Raw genomic sequence first — 12,194 nt, 5'->3', positions numbered from 1 at the left:
AAACACTAATGGGCCCAATGAGGCTTAATGGGCCTAATAAACCCTAATGGGCCTAATGAAGATTAATGGACCTAAAAGCCCAAACAGATGACTAATGGGCCTAGTGAAATCTTAATGAGTCTAGTGAACCTTAATTGATTAAAAGACATATCAATTGGACCTAATGGGTTAAGATGGGGTTGGAAACCCTAATATTGGATTCATGGGCTTGAATTTATTAGGACCCAATTTTGGGCCATTGGAATAATGGAGTTGTCTGATTAAGCCTAATCACACCATATGACTCATTTAGAAGAATGATGGACTTAATGGATTAAGTCCTTAATGGGTTAAGTGAGAAACACTTAACCCCAATCGTCATTTTATGTGAAATCCTAATTTCACATGGGTGTATTGATGGGCCTTCTATTGGGCCTTGATGATTGCGTTATTAATGGGCCTAGGGTAAGGCCCATGTAAGGGGTTTGGGCCCAATTTGGAAAATTAGGCCATAAATGGGCCATAGTTGGGCTTTAATGATTATATGATATTGGACCATAAGACTGTCAAAGGTTGGACTAAAATAAATGGTTGGGCCTTATGGTAAGCCCTTGTAAAGGTTTGGGCCCAATTTGGAAAATTGGGCCATATGTTGGGCTTTGAGCCATAATTGGACTTTTGGGCCTTGGATTGGGCCTTGGGCTTGCATAAAGCCAAGCTTGGGGTAATGTAGTAATTATCCAAAGTATGTACTCATGGTTATGTGGTGGAACCTAATTATTAATTGGGTGTTATTTTGGTGTTGACAGTTCGGGAATCTGTCAGCCAACAGCTGGGGTTGAGTTTGCAGGACTTTAGCAGTGTGGGATTTTGTCTACGGGACTTTAGCTGTGTGAGGTGAGTTACCTTCCAGTAGCGGTGGGTCTATGGCCACAATGCCGACCCACCAGTAGGAGTTGTATGTTAGATGATTGTCCTTTGATATTCATCTAGATTTGCTACTACCTGATATGTTATATGCTGGCATGATATTATATATGTGATAGTGGTAGCAGGGGGAATAGTCCCCAAGTTCGGTTGTTAGGACCGATGGGTAGGTCGGACACCCCAGATATGTCTGACAGTATTTTATGATATGTTTATATGCTGGCATGATATGTTATATGTGATAGTAGTAGTAGGAGGTGAAATAGTCCTCGCATCTCGGTCGTAGGGACCGAAGGATAGGTCGGGCACCCCAGATATGCCTGACAGTATGTTTATGCTATGATATTATGTGGTAGTAGTAGGAGGTGAAATAGTCCTCGTATCTCGGTCGTAGGGACCGAAGGGTAGGTCGGGCACCCCAGATATGCCTGACAGTATGATTATGTTATGATATGTGTGATAGTAGTAGTATGGGGTGAGATAGTCCCCGAGGTTCGGTTGTTAGGACCGAAGGGTAGGTCAGCACCCCAGAATGGCTTGACACGGGTAGGTCAGCACCCCAGAATGGCTTGACACGGGTAGGTCGGGCACCCCAGAATTGACTGGCAGTATGTATGCTATGTGATTGTATGGTATGTGATATGATGGGGGAACTCACTAAGCTTCGTGCTTACGGTTTTTAGTTCTGGTTTCAGGTACTCATTTTTAAAGGAAAAGAGCCGGCTTGATCGCAGCGCATCACACTATGTTTTCCGCACATGAGATCCTTGGGATTACACTCTGATATGGTTTTATGTTTTGATTACTGACATTTTGGTTTGACACGGATGTTATTATGAATGTTTTATACTGATGGTTTTATGTAATAACTTATTTAAAAACGAAATTTTTGGCCTTGAAATTTGGGATGTTACATAATGGCTTCAGATCTTGGACTTTGGAGGGTTCTCATGGCATAAAGGTGCCAACTTTATGGCCATAAGAGCCCCATGCATCTTGTAGATCTCATTTTTGGTCCTTTTGAGCTAAAAGGCCCATGCATGGACGTAAAGTTCGTGACTTTACGTGTTATATCGACCCTAGGAGGTCAGATCTACCCTTTGGATGAAATAAGCCCAACAGAAATCGAGTTTATGGAGCAAGGACTTAGTGGACTCGGCGAGTTGTTCTTGGGACTCGGCGAGTCGGGTCATGGTTTCCCGACCTTTGCTGTTTTTGAAGAACCTGGTTGAGTTTAGAAAAGGACTCAACAAAGATGGACGTGATTATGAACCTGGAAGTCATAGGACTCGGCGAGTGTATGAACAGACTCGGCGGGTCCAAGGCAATCTCCCAACTTATGAAGACGGACTCGGCGAGTTCAAGAGGAACTCGGCGAGTCATCGATTGAACATCTTCTTATGGATGAAGATGAACTCGGCGAGTTCAAGAACGAACTCGGCGAGTCAGTTGAAGATTTGTCTGATGTGTTGTTGAAGGAAAACTCGTCGAGCTCTCGCTAGACTCGACGGGTAGGGACGAGTTTATGAAATTTTGTGGTTATGGGGACTCGACGAGTTAACGGGCCAACTCGGCGAGTCGAGTCAACCAGATGTTGACTTTGACCATGGATTTGACTTGGACATTGACTAGGATTGAGTGACCCTTGCAAGGGTTACGAGTATGAGTTGATAACTTAGAAGAGTTGTCGTGTAGGGATTGAGGAGTCGGGGAGAGTCGATTTCCACACCGAGATCAGCGCAGACACTACGCGACAGCGAGGTGAGTTACCTTCCAGTAGTAGTGGGTCTACGGCCACAATGCCGGCCCACCAGTAGGAGTTGTATGTTAGATGATTGTCTTTGTGATATTCATCTATGTTTGCTACTACCTGATATGTTTATGTGTTAACATTATATGTTATATGTGATAGTGGTAGCAGGGGGAGAATAGTCCCCAAGTTCGGTCGTTAGGACCGAAGGGTAGGTCGGGCACCCCAGATATGCCTGACAGTATGTTTATGCTATGATATTATGTGGTAGTAGTAGGAGGTGAAATAGTCCTCGTATGTCAGTCGTAAGGACCGACGGGTAAGTCAAGCACCCCAGAATGGCTTGACCTGGGTAGTCAGGCACCCCAGAATTGCCAGCCAGTATATGTGTGTTATATGGTAGTGGTAGTGGTGAAATAGTCCCCGGTAGTCGGGAGAAATAGACCGACAGGTAAGTCAAGCACCCCAAAATGGCTTGACCTGGGTAAGTCAAGCACCCCAGAATGGCTTGACCAGGGTAATGTTGGATTAATGTCTAAGTCCATAACTATAATTGGTAAGACTTGACCCGGCCCGACATGGTCCATTTGGGTTGCATGGCATCATGCATTTGGATAGACTATAATGAGAGAAATAACACTTAAGGTTGGTTAATATATTATAAGTTCTAATATATTAATAAGGTTATTTAATTAGTATTGATCAAGAATTAATTTGGAATTAATTAAGTGATCAAAAGGAGACTAATTTAAATATATGGGTTGATTGTGTAAATCATTCATTCTTATATATGTGGGCTTGTGATCCAAGATTCCTTATGTTGGACTAAGTCCATGGGGTGACCCATGGATACTCCATGGAGGTTAAAATCCATAGAGCATAAGGAATGGGTAAAGTTATGAGTTACATGGTGTAACCCTAATAGCCACCATATAAAAGAATCGCATGGCTCAAGAAATCGTGCACTAATATGTGAGTGTGAGGGCTAGACGATTTCAAGGAATGTTCAAGTTTCTCTCAAGTTATTCCAAGTGTATTTGGTGTTGTGTGAACCATTTGAGGTGTCACACTTGGGGCACTAGGCACTCAAGCTTCATGAAGACATTCTACATCAAAGAGGTATGTATTCTATCTTGTTATATTTATTATTTTGTATGCTAGATTAGGATAATACCTTGGATGGTCATAATTGTATGTATAATGGAGAAAACATAGATCCAAGGTATTTAGGGTTGCATGTACACTTAGGAGTGTTAGAATGCTCATAACCCAACAGTGGTATCAGAGCCTAGGCTTGTTTTCTTGTTATACTTGCAAAAGTAGCTGAAAAATCGAGTTGGATGCATATATTCGATTGTTTTGGCTGGAATTGGACTAGGAACATTACCCTAAGATGTTTTTGGACTTATAAACTTGTTTTTGATGTGGTAATGTTCATGCTAATCCAATTTCTAAGATAATTGTCATAATTTCAAGATTTGTATTAGTTTGTATGTTCATGCTAATTTCTTGAAGATTGATGATTTGAATTATCTTGTTCTTATGAGGTTCTTAGATTAATAAAAAAGTTGTGTGAAATAGTTGTTTTTAATCTATTTTAATCTAAGAGTTGATTCCAAAGTGTGTTTTTGTAACTTGTCCTCAAGTTATATGAAAAGTCACATTTAAGAATCATAAAACTCATAAAAGTTGGCAAAGGTTACAAAATGAAGAGTCTAGTTCTAATTAAATGGTTTTATGACTCCATAACTTGTCCTCAAGTTATGGAGGTTCAAAAGTTTATTCATTAAATTAAAAAAAAAGTGTAACCTTAATTAGTTCCATAAGTTACAATAAAAAAAAGTTATTATTTTTATTAATTAGTTTAAAGTCTTCCATAACTTGTCCTCAAGTTATGGAACTTGAAGAGTTTTTTTTAATTAAAACTACTTTAAACTCATAAGTTATGGAATTAATTAGTTTTGAATAGTTTCAAAACTTGCCCTCAAGTTTTGGAATTTGAAAAGTTTTCACTTATGAATACTTTAATTCCAAGTTAGCCCTTAGAATTTTAAAAGTTAAAATTCAACCCTTATACTTTATAATATTATAAGTTAATAATATTTATATATATGTATAAGAGTAAAGTCAGTCTTACCGTTAGTAGGCCTCATTCACGAAGCCGGTCTATAAGGGGGGTATAAGGTTACTGCCTATAAAATGGCAGTTTAATGGGTGTCCACTCTCACCCACCGCTTCCTTGACCGGTGGAGGGTCGTTAGCCGAACGGGTAGGACAAGGACTATAATTCTCCTTTCATTAAAAGTATTAATGATAAATACTAAGTAACTAAACTCTTATTAATACCCAATCTTAGTTACTTAGGAAAATGTGAATTTGGTGCTAACCCATGAAATTACACTTTGCACTTTGGACCATCTTGATCCTTGATGAGCCAAGTATGCTATGAAGTTCTCTATGGTGCTCAAGATCATTCATGGATGCTCAAAAGTTGGTATTGCTAAAGGATTACACCATGTTGTGCCACCATGATGGTTGTTGGGCCATTAGTGTTCATGATGCGCCACTTATACATCATGTTGCTTCACTATGACACAAGGGGCTCCATCATGTGTGTTGCTGATGCTCATGGGTTATATGACATGGATGAATGTCCAGAAGATATTACATGGCGGATTGTGATTGGTTGACACCTTTCATGGGCCTATGGGCCAATGGTCATGGCCCAATTAGGTTTTAGGTCTGATTCCTTAAGTATAAATAGGGATGCATGCTAGGTTATATTGTATCTTGAATTCTAGGGTGATAGGCAAATCTCTATGAAATTGAACTTGTAACCTCTGTTTAAGAGCTCTGAAATAAAGAATACCCCCTCCTAGATGTGGACGTAGGTCACATTGACCGAACCATGTAAATATTGTGTCTTGTGTGCTTATAGTTTTGCTAGTTATCCGTTTTACTTCCTAACAAGTGGTATCAGAGTTGTGGTTTGTATTCCTATGATTAAAGATGTCTACTCACAAGTTTGATTTGGAGAAGTTCAATGGTTCAAATGACTTCACTTTGTGGAAGGTGAAGATGAGGTCTCTTCTGGTTTAACAAGGATGTGCGGCAGCACTGGAAGGAGAGGTAAAACTGCCAAAGGACATGACGGCTGATAAGAAGGTGGACATTCTGACGAAGGCACATAGTGCCATTCTATTGAGCTTGACATATGAAGTACTAAGGGAGGTCGTGGATCAAACAACTACTTCTGGGCTCTAGGATAAACTTTATGACAAGTACCAGAACAACTCTTTGGTGAACAGGTTGTATTAGAAGCAAAGTTTCAATCGCATCATCTTGGATCTACAAGGTGTTGACGTGAAGATTGAAGATGAAGATCAAGCTCTTATTCTCTTATGTTCTCTTACTAACTCATATGATAATTTCATTGATACCATGCTCTATTGTAAGACAACAGTCAATGTGAATGATGTGAAGGACTCTTTGATGTCCAAGGAACTGAAAAGAAAAGTTTCAGTTGGAGAGGATGTGTCCGGTTCCGGTTTGTTTGCAGGGAGAGGAAGGATATGAGAGAGGAAAGGGGAAATAGAGGGAGATCAGGTTCTAAATCGAAGTCTAAAGGTTCATTGAATGCCAAGTGTTATGACTGTAAGGAGAAGGGACACGTCAAGCGAAATTGTCCACAAATGAAGAATAGGAAGTTCAAGAGTGAATCAAGCAGCAATAACACTGCTACTGTGGTTCAGGAAAGTTCTGATGAAGGGGACGATGGTGATGTGCTGACTGTATGTACATCAAGTTATGTTGATGCTTGGGTCTTAGATTCTGGAGCATCCTATCACATGACGTATAATCGTGACTGGTTCGACTCATTCAAAGAGTGGGATGACACAGTCAAGATGGGTGATGATTGGGTGAGCAATATCAAAGGTAGAGGCACAGTGCAGATCAAGATGCACGATGGCTTGGTCAGGAAGTTAGATTGTTGGTACGTTCCAGAACTTCGTAAGAATCTAATTTATCTTGGCATATTGACTAAGAATGAGATGAGGTATGTTGGTGAAGGTGACTGGGTCAAAGTGACGAAAGGCTCTTTGGTTATAATGAAAGGGAAGATGAATCGTGGATGGGTCTATATCCCAGAACGCAGTAGGGTTATGGGAATGGTGGATATCTCCCAATCCTTGAATGAAGGTGATGACAAGACAAAGTTGTGTCATCGTAGGTTGGGGAACATGAGTGAGAAGGGCATATCATTTCGAAGTAAACAAGGACTGCTTGGTGGAGAGGCTACTAGATAGATAAAGTTTTGTGAAGCTTGCGTTAATAGAAAGCATCGTAAAGTGAAGTTCGGTATCGGTCAACACACAAAAAGGACATCATGGAGTATGTTCACTCATATCTATGGGTACCTGCACCAGTGAAGTCTCAAGGATGATGCTCATACATTGTGACTTTCATTGATGATTATTCAAGGAAGGTTTGGTTGTACTTGTTGGGTTTTGAGCATTCTAACACTTCCTAAGTATACATGCAACCCTATTAAACCTTGGATCTATGTTTGTCTAAGATACATGCAAAATATTATTTTCCAAGGTTTATAACCTATCTAGCATGGCATGGGGTACTTTTAACCATAAAAGAACTAGATGAATTACATACCTTTTATTGATTGTTGATTCCTTGGAGTTTGAGAGCCAAGCACCAATAATGTGAATGCCTCAAATGGAAATCACAAATCACCACAAACTTGGAAAATGTATGAGAGAGTATACTAACTCTTGATTTTGGCCACCACACTTACACACACATTAGGGTGTTTTTCATGCAACATAAGCTTGTTTATATCGTGTACATGGTTAGGGTGAAACCCTAATAACCCATGTCTTTTCCTCTTCCAAGGATCCATGGGTAAAAGCTCCATGGATCATCCATGGACTTCCATATAAGCTTAGCCCATTCCCAAATGAGTGTTAGCCCACACCATATAAATATAATAGTCCATGATTTAATTAGTCTTCCTTTTAATCACTAAATTAATTCATAATTAATTCAAGATTAAAACTAATTAAGTAACATGACTTTATATTAATATATTATAACTTATAATATATTAATAAATCGTAAGTATACAACTCTCATAAAATTATCCATAACTAGTTTGGGTGAAGTGCAACCCAAATGGACCATGCCGGGTCTGTTTAAGTATATACCAAATAAGTTATGGACTTAGACATCTTATCCAACAGACTCCCACTTGGATAAGTCTAATAACTGTATTTGCCTATATTACTTCAGGAACCAACCGGCAATCGTAGCTCTCGAAAACTCTTGTGAACTATGAAGCGCCATTTTAGATAAGTGATCATATAATCCTCTGCTCTCATGATATCAGCCGGACAAATACATGGAACAATGTCTTACTTATTGTCTAGCAGTTGTTTCTTGATTTCCGATTTGTTTGACAAAGAACTTAACTGAACACATCAATTTAGTTCTGACCGGGCCCGGTACATGGGTCAACACAAAATCATCGAGGGGCCCAGATATCGCTTCTATTTCTAGAAGGAACAGATAAACTTCGACTCATATGCTTGTTCTACTACTTATTGAATTGCACACAAAGGCATGTTTTATAACATCAAGTTACTGATGCGTTTACGTGCAATCAATGCACAACCAACTCATAGGTAACAACTCATATCTCTAGGTTTGAAGACTTATATGATATTACCGTCTCACGATCACTCGAGATAAATTCCATGAAGTGATACAAGTGAGCGTGGGTTTATTCCAATACTCATAACTTATGAGTACTCATGAATGTTGTAGCAACCATTGCTATGGCTAAACACCTTTAGTCATCTACAATCCCAATTCATGAGAGTCTTGATTCATACCTACTTCCGACATATGACCGACTGTGGAGAGTTTGAATAAATTAATTATTCTGGAAGTCAAAACATGCAAAACTGAAACAATAGTAAATAATTGACAATGATAGCAACACTTTACTCATAAATAAATCACAAATTTTATTCATCATCAAACGTCGATTACATTTTACAAGTTTCAGAAAAGGCTATCTAATCTGTAAAACTAATATCGTCCCTCAGCCCGATGCGCCTCGCATGCTGCAAATGCTTCACCCTCGTCAGTCCCTTCGTAAGGGGATCTACATGGTTCTCATCTGACGATACCCTTTTTGCCACGAGGAGTCCCTCTTCTATCTTATGTCTTATGAAGTGATATTTTCTGTCAATGTGTCGGGATCTGCCATGATCTCTTGGTTCCTTGGATAAGGCAACCGCACTATTGTTGTCACAGAAAATCTCCATAGGCTCCTTAATAGTTGGTACAACTCCAAGGTCTCCGATGAAGTTCCTCAGCCATATCGCCTCCTTTGCCGCTTCACTCGCTGCTATGTACTCTGATTCACAAGTCGAGTCAGCTACAGTCTCCTGTTTGGAACTCTTCCAAGTGATTGCCCCTCCATTTAAGGTAAAGACCCAGCCCGACTGAGAGCGGAAGTTATCCCTATCAGTCTGAAAGCTTGCATCACTATACCCTACTACTCTCAAGCCATCACTCCCACCAAGGGTAAGGATCCAATCCTTAGTCCTCTGCAGGTACTTGAGAATATTCTTTACCGCAGTCCAATGAGCCTTGCCAGGGTTCCCCTGATATCTGCAGACCATGCTCAAAGCGAAGGCCACATCAGGACGGGTACAAGTCATAGCATACATGATCGAACCAACAGCGGAAGCATAAGGTAATCGACTCATCTCAGCTATCTCATCTTCTGTACTCGGGCTCTGAGCCTTGCTCAGTTTGGCATTGCTTTGGATCGGTAATTCTCCTTTCTTGGAATTCTGCATGTTGAACCTTTTCAACACCTTATCCAAGTAGATACTCTGACTAAGTCCAATTAGTCTTTTACTCCTTTCTCTTAATATCCTTATCCCTAGGATATAGGCAGCTTCCCCTAGGTCGTTCATAGCAAAGCACTTCCCAAGCCAGGACTTAACCTCCTGCAAGGTTGGGATGTCATTTCCTATAAGTAGTATGTCATCTACATACAGTACCAAGAAGCTAACTATACTCCTACTAGCTCTTACATACACGCAAGACTCATCTTCACTTCTCAAGAAGCCAAACTCTTTGACCTTCTCATCGAAACAAAGATTCCAGCTACGAGATGCTTGTTTTAATCCATAAATGGATTTCTCAAGCTTGCACACTCTATTAGGGTATTATGCACTTACAAAACCCTCTGGCTGATTCATGTACACATCCTCAGCCAACTTTCCATTAAGAAAAGCGGTTTTGACATCCATTTGCCATATTTCATAATCATGAAATGCAGCAATGGCCAGCATGACCCTAATAGACTTAATCTTTGCTACCGGTGAGAAGGTTTCATCATAATCAATACCCTGAGTTTGAGTAAAACCCTTCGCAACCAGTCGAGCCTTATAAGTGTGCACTTTCCCATCCATGTCGGTCTTCTTCTTGAAGATCCATTTGCACCCAACTGTCTTACGGCCTGGTACATTGTCAACCAAGTTCCAAACTTGATTGTCATACATGGACTGTATCTCGCTGTCCATAGCCTCCTTCCATTTAGCAGACTCCGGGCCTGCCATGGCTTCCTTAACACTGTTAGGTTCATCCAGATTTACCAGTGTACTGTCACTGATAAATGTATCACCTTCCGTAGTAATATGAAATCCATAATAAAACTCAGGTGTGTTCCTAACCCTTGTGGAACGCCTCGGAGGTACAGACTCATCAGCTGGATCAACAGGAATTTCCTCCTCAAGTTGATTGCTAGTGTCTGAGGTTCCTTCACCAATTGAGTCTTGACTTTCTTCAAGGTCAATTTGCCTCCCACTGTCTCCTTGGTTTATAAATTCTCTCTCTCGAAAGACCCCTCTCCTAGCCACAAAGACCACATTCTCACTCGGTCTGTAGAAGAGGTAACCAAAGGATTTTTGTGTTTAGCCGATGAAAATACACCTTTCACTTCGAGGTTCGAGCTTGTCATGAGTTTCGCGCCTCACGAAAGCCTCGCAACCCCAAATCTTGATATGGTCCAAATTGGGAACTTTCCCAGTCCACATTTCATGAGGTGTTTTGGCAACCTTCTTTTTAGGGACTAGATTAAGGATGTGGGCGGCAGTCTCTAAGGCATACCCCCAAAAAGAGATTTGTAGCGAAGCTCGACTCATCATAGAGCGAACCATGTCTAACCAAGTTCGATTGCGCCTCTCAGCTACACCATTCAGCTGTGGTGTCCTGGGAGGTGTCAATTGTGAGACAATCCCACACTCCTTAAGATAGTCGAGGAACTCAGTACTAAGATACTCACCACCTCGATCGGATCGAAGCATCTTAATGTTCCTGCCCAATTGATTTTCTACTTCCTGTTTAAACTCTTTAAACCTTTCAAAAGTTTCTGACTTATGTTTGATTAAGTAGACATAACCATATCTACTAAAATCATCAATAAAAGTCACATAATAGCGATTAGCATCCCTTGTGGCGGTTTTGAATGGTCCACATACATCAGTATGTATAAGGTCCAACAAACCCTCACCCCTTGCACAAGTACCAGTGAAGGGTGATTTTGTCATTTTTCCAAGTAGACAAGACTCACAACTATCATCCGACTTGAGGTCGAACGACTCAAAGACTCCATCCTTTTGGAGCTGGCCTATGCGTTTCTTGCTTACATGTCCAAGACGACAATGCCACAAAGATGCTTTATCCAAGCTAGTAGAAGAATCAATACATAATACATTATTTCCTAAATTATCTACAACCGATACAGCTTCATACACACCATCACAAGGTAATGCTTTAAAATAAAGAAAATTATTAAAGAAAGCATTAATACTACCAACTTCATTATCAAAAGAAAAGGTAAAACCTTGTTTGTACAAAGCATGAAAGGAAATAATATTCCTCGCCATTTCAGACGAGTACACACATTTATTCAAATCTAACTTTAACCCACTATCTAGCAACAAAGTATAAACTCCAATCTTGGTAACAGGTGCAACCTTCTTGTTCCCCATGATTAAGTTTATCTTTCCGTGCTCCACATCCTCACTTCTTCTTAGGCCCTGCAAGTCACAATAGATGTGAATACCACAACCTATATCAAGAACCCAAGAATTAGAATATGGTGAGTTATTAGACAATATAGTGTAAATACCTGCATGGGATGGTTTCACTTTCCCATCCTTGACATCCTGCAAGTACTTTGGGCAGTTTCGCTTCTAGTGCCCCTTATTTTGACAGTAGAAGCATTCAGCATCCTTAGGGATGGCAGAAGGAGTGATAGAACCACCTTTGGTTCCAGATGAGGAGCCTTCAAGGGACTTTCCCTTGGTACCCTTTGAAGGGTGCTTCCTCTTCTTCCCTTTGCCTTGCCCGATAGCCAAAACAGGGGTAGTAGTAGGAGTAGGAGTAGCAACCGACTTACTCTTAAGACCACTTTCGGCAGTCTTCAGAAGTCCTTGAAGCT

This window comes from Lactuca virosa, chromosome 4, assembly GCF_052849685.1.
Source record: "Lactuca virosa cultivar CGN04683 chromosome 4, Lactuca_virosa_CGN04683_v6, whole genome shotgun sequence".
NCBI classification, from domain to species: Eukaryota; Viridiplantae; Streptophyta; class Magnoliopsida; order Asterales; family Asteraceae; genus Lactuca; species Lactuca virosa.
Note: the sequence above shows the minus strand (reverse complement) of the source record.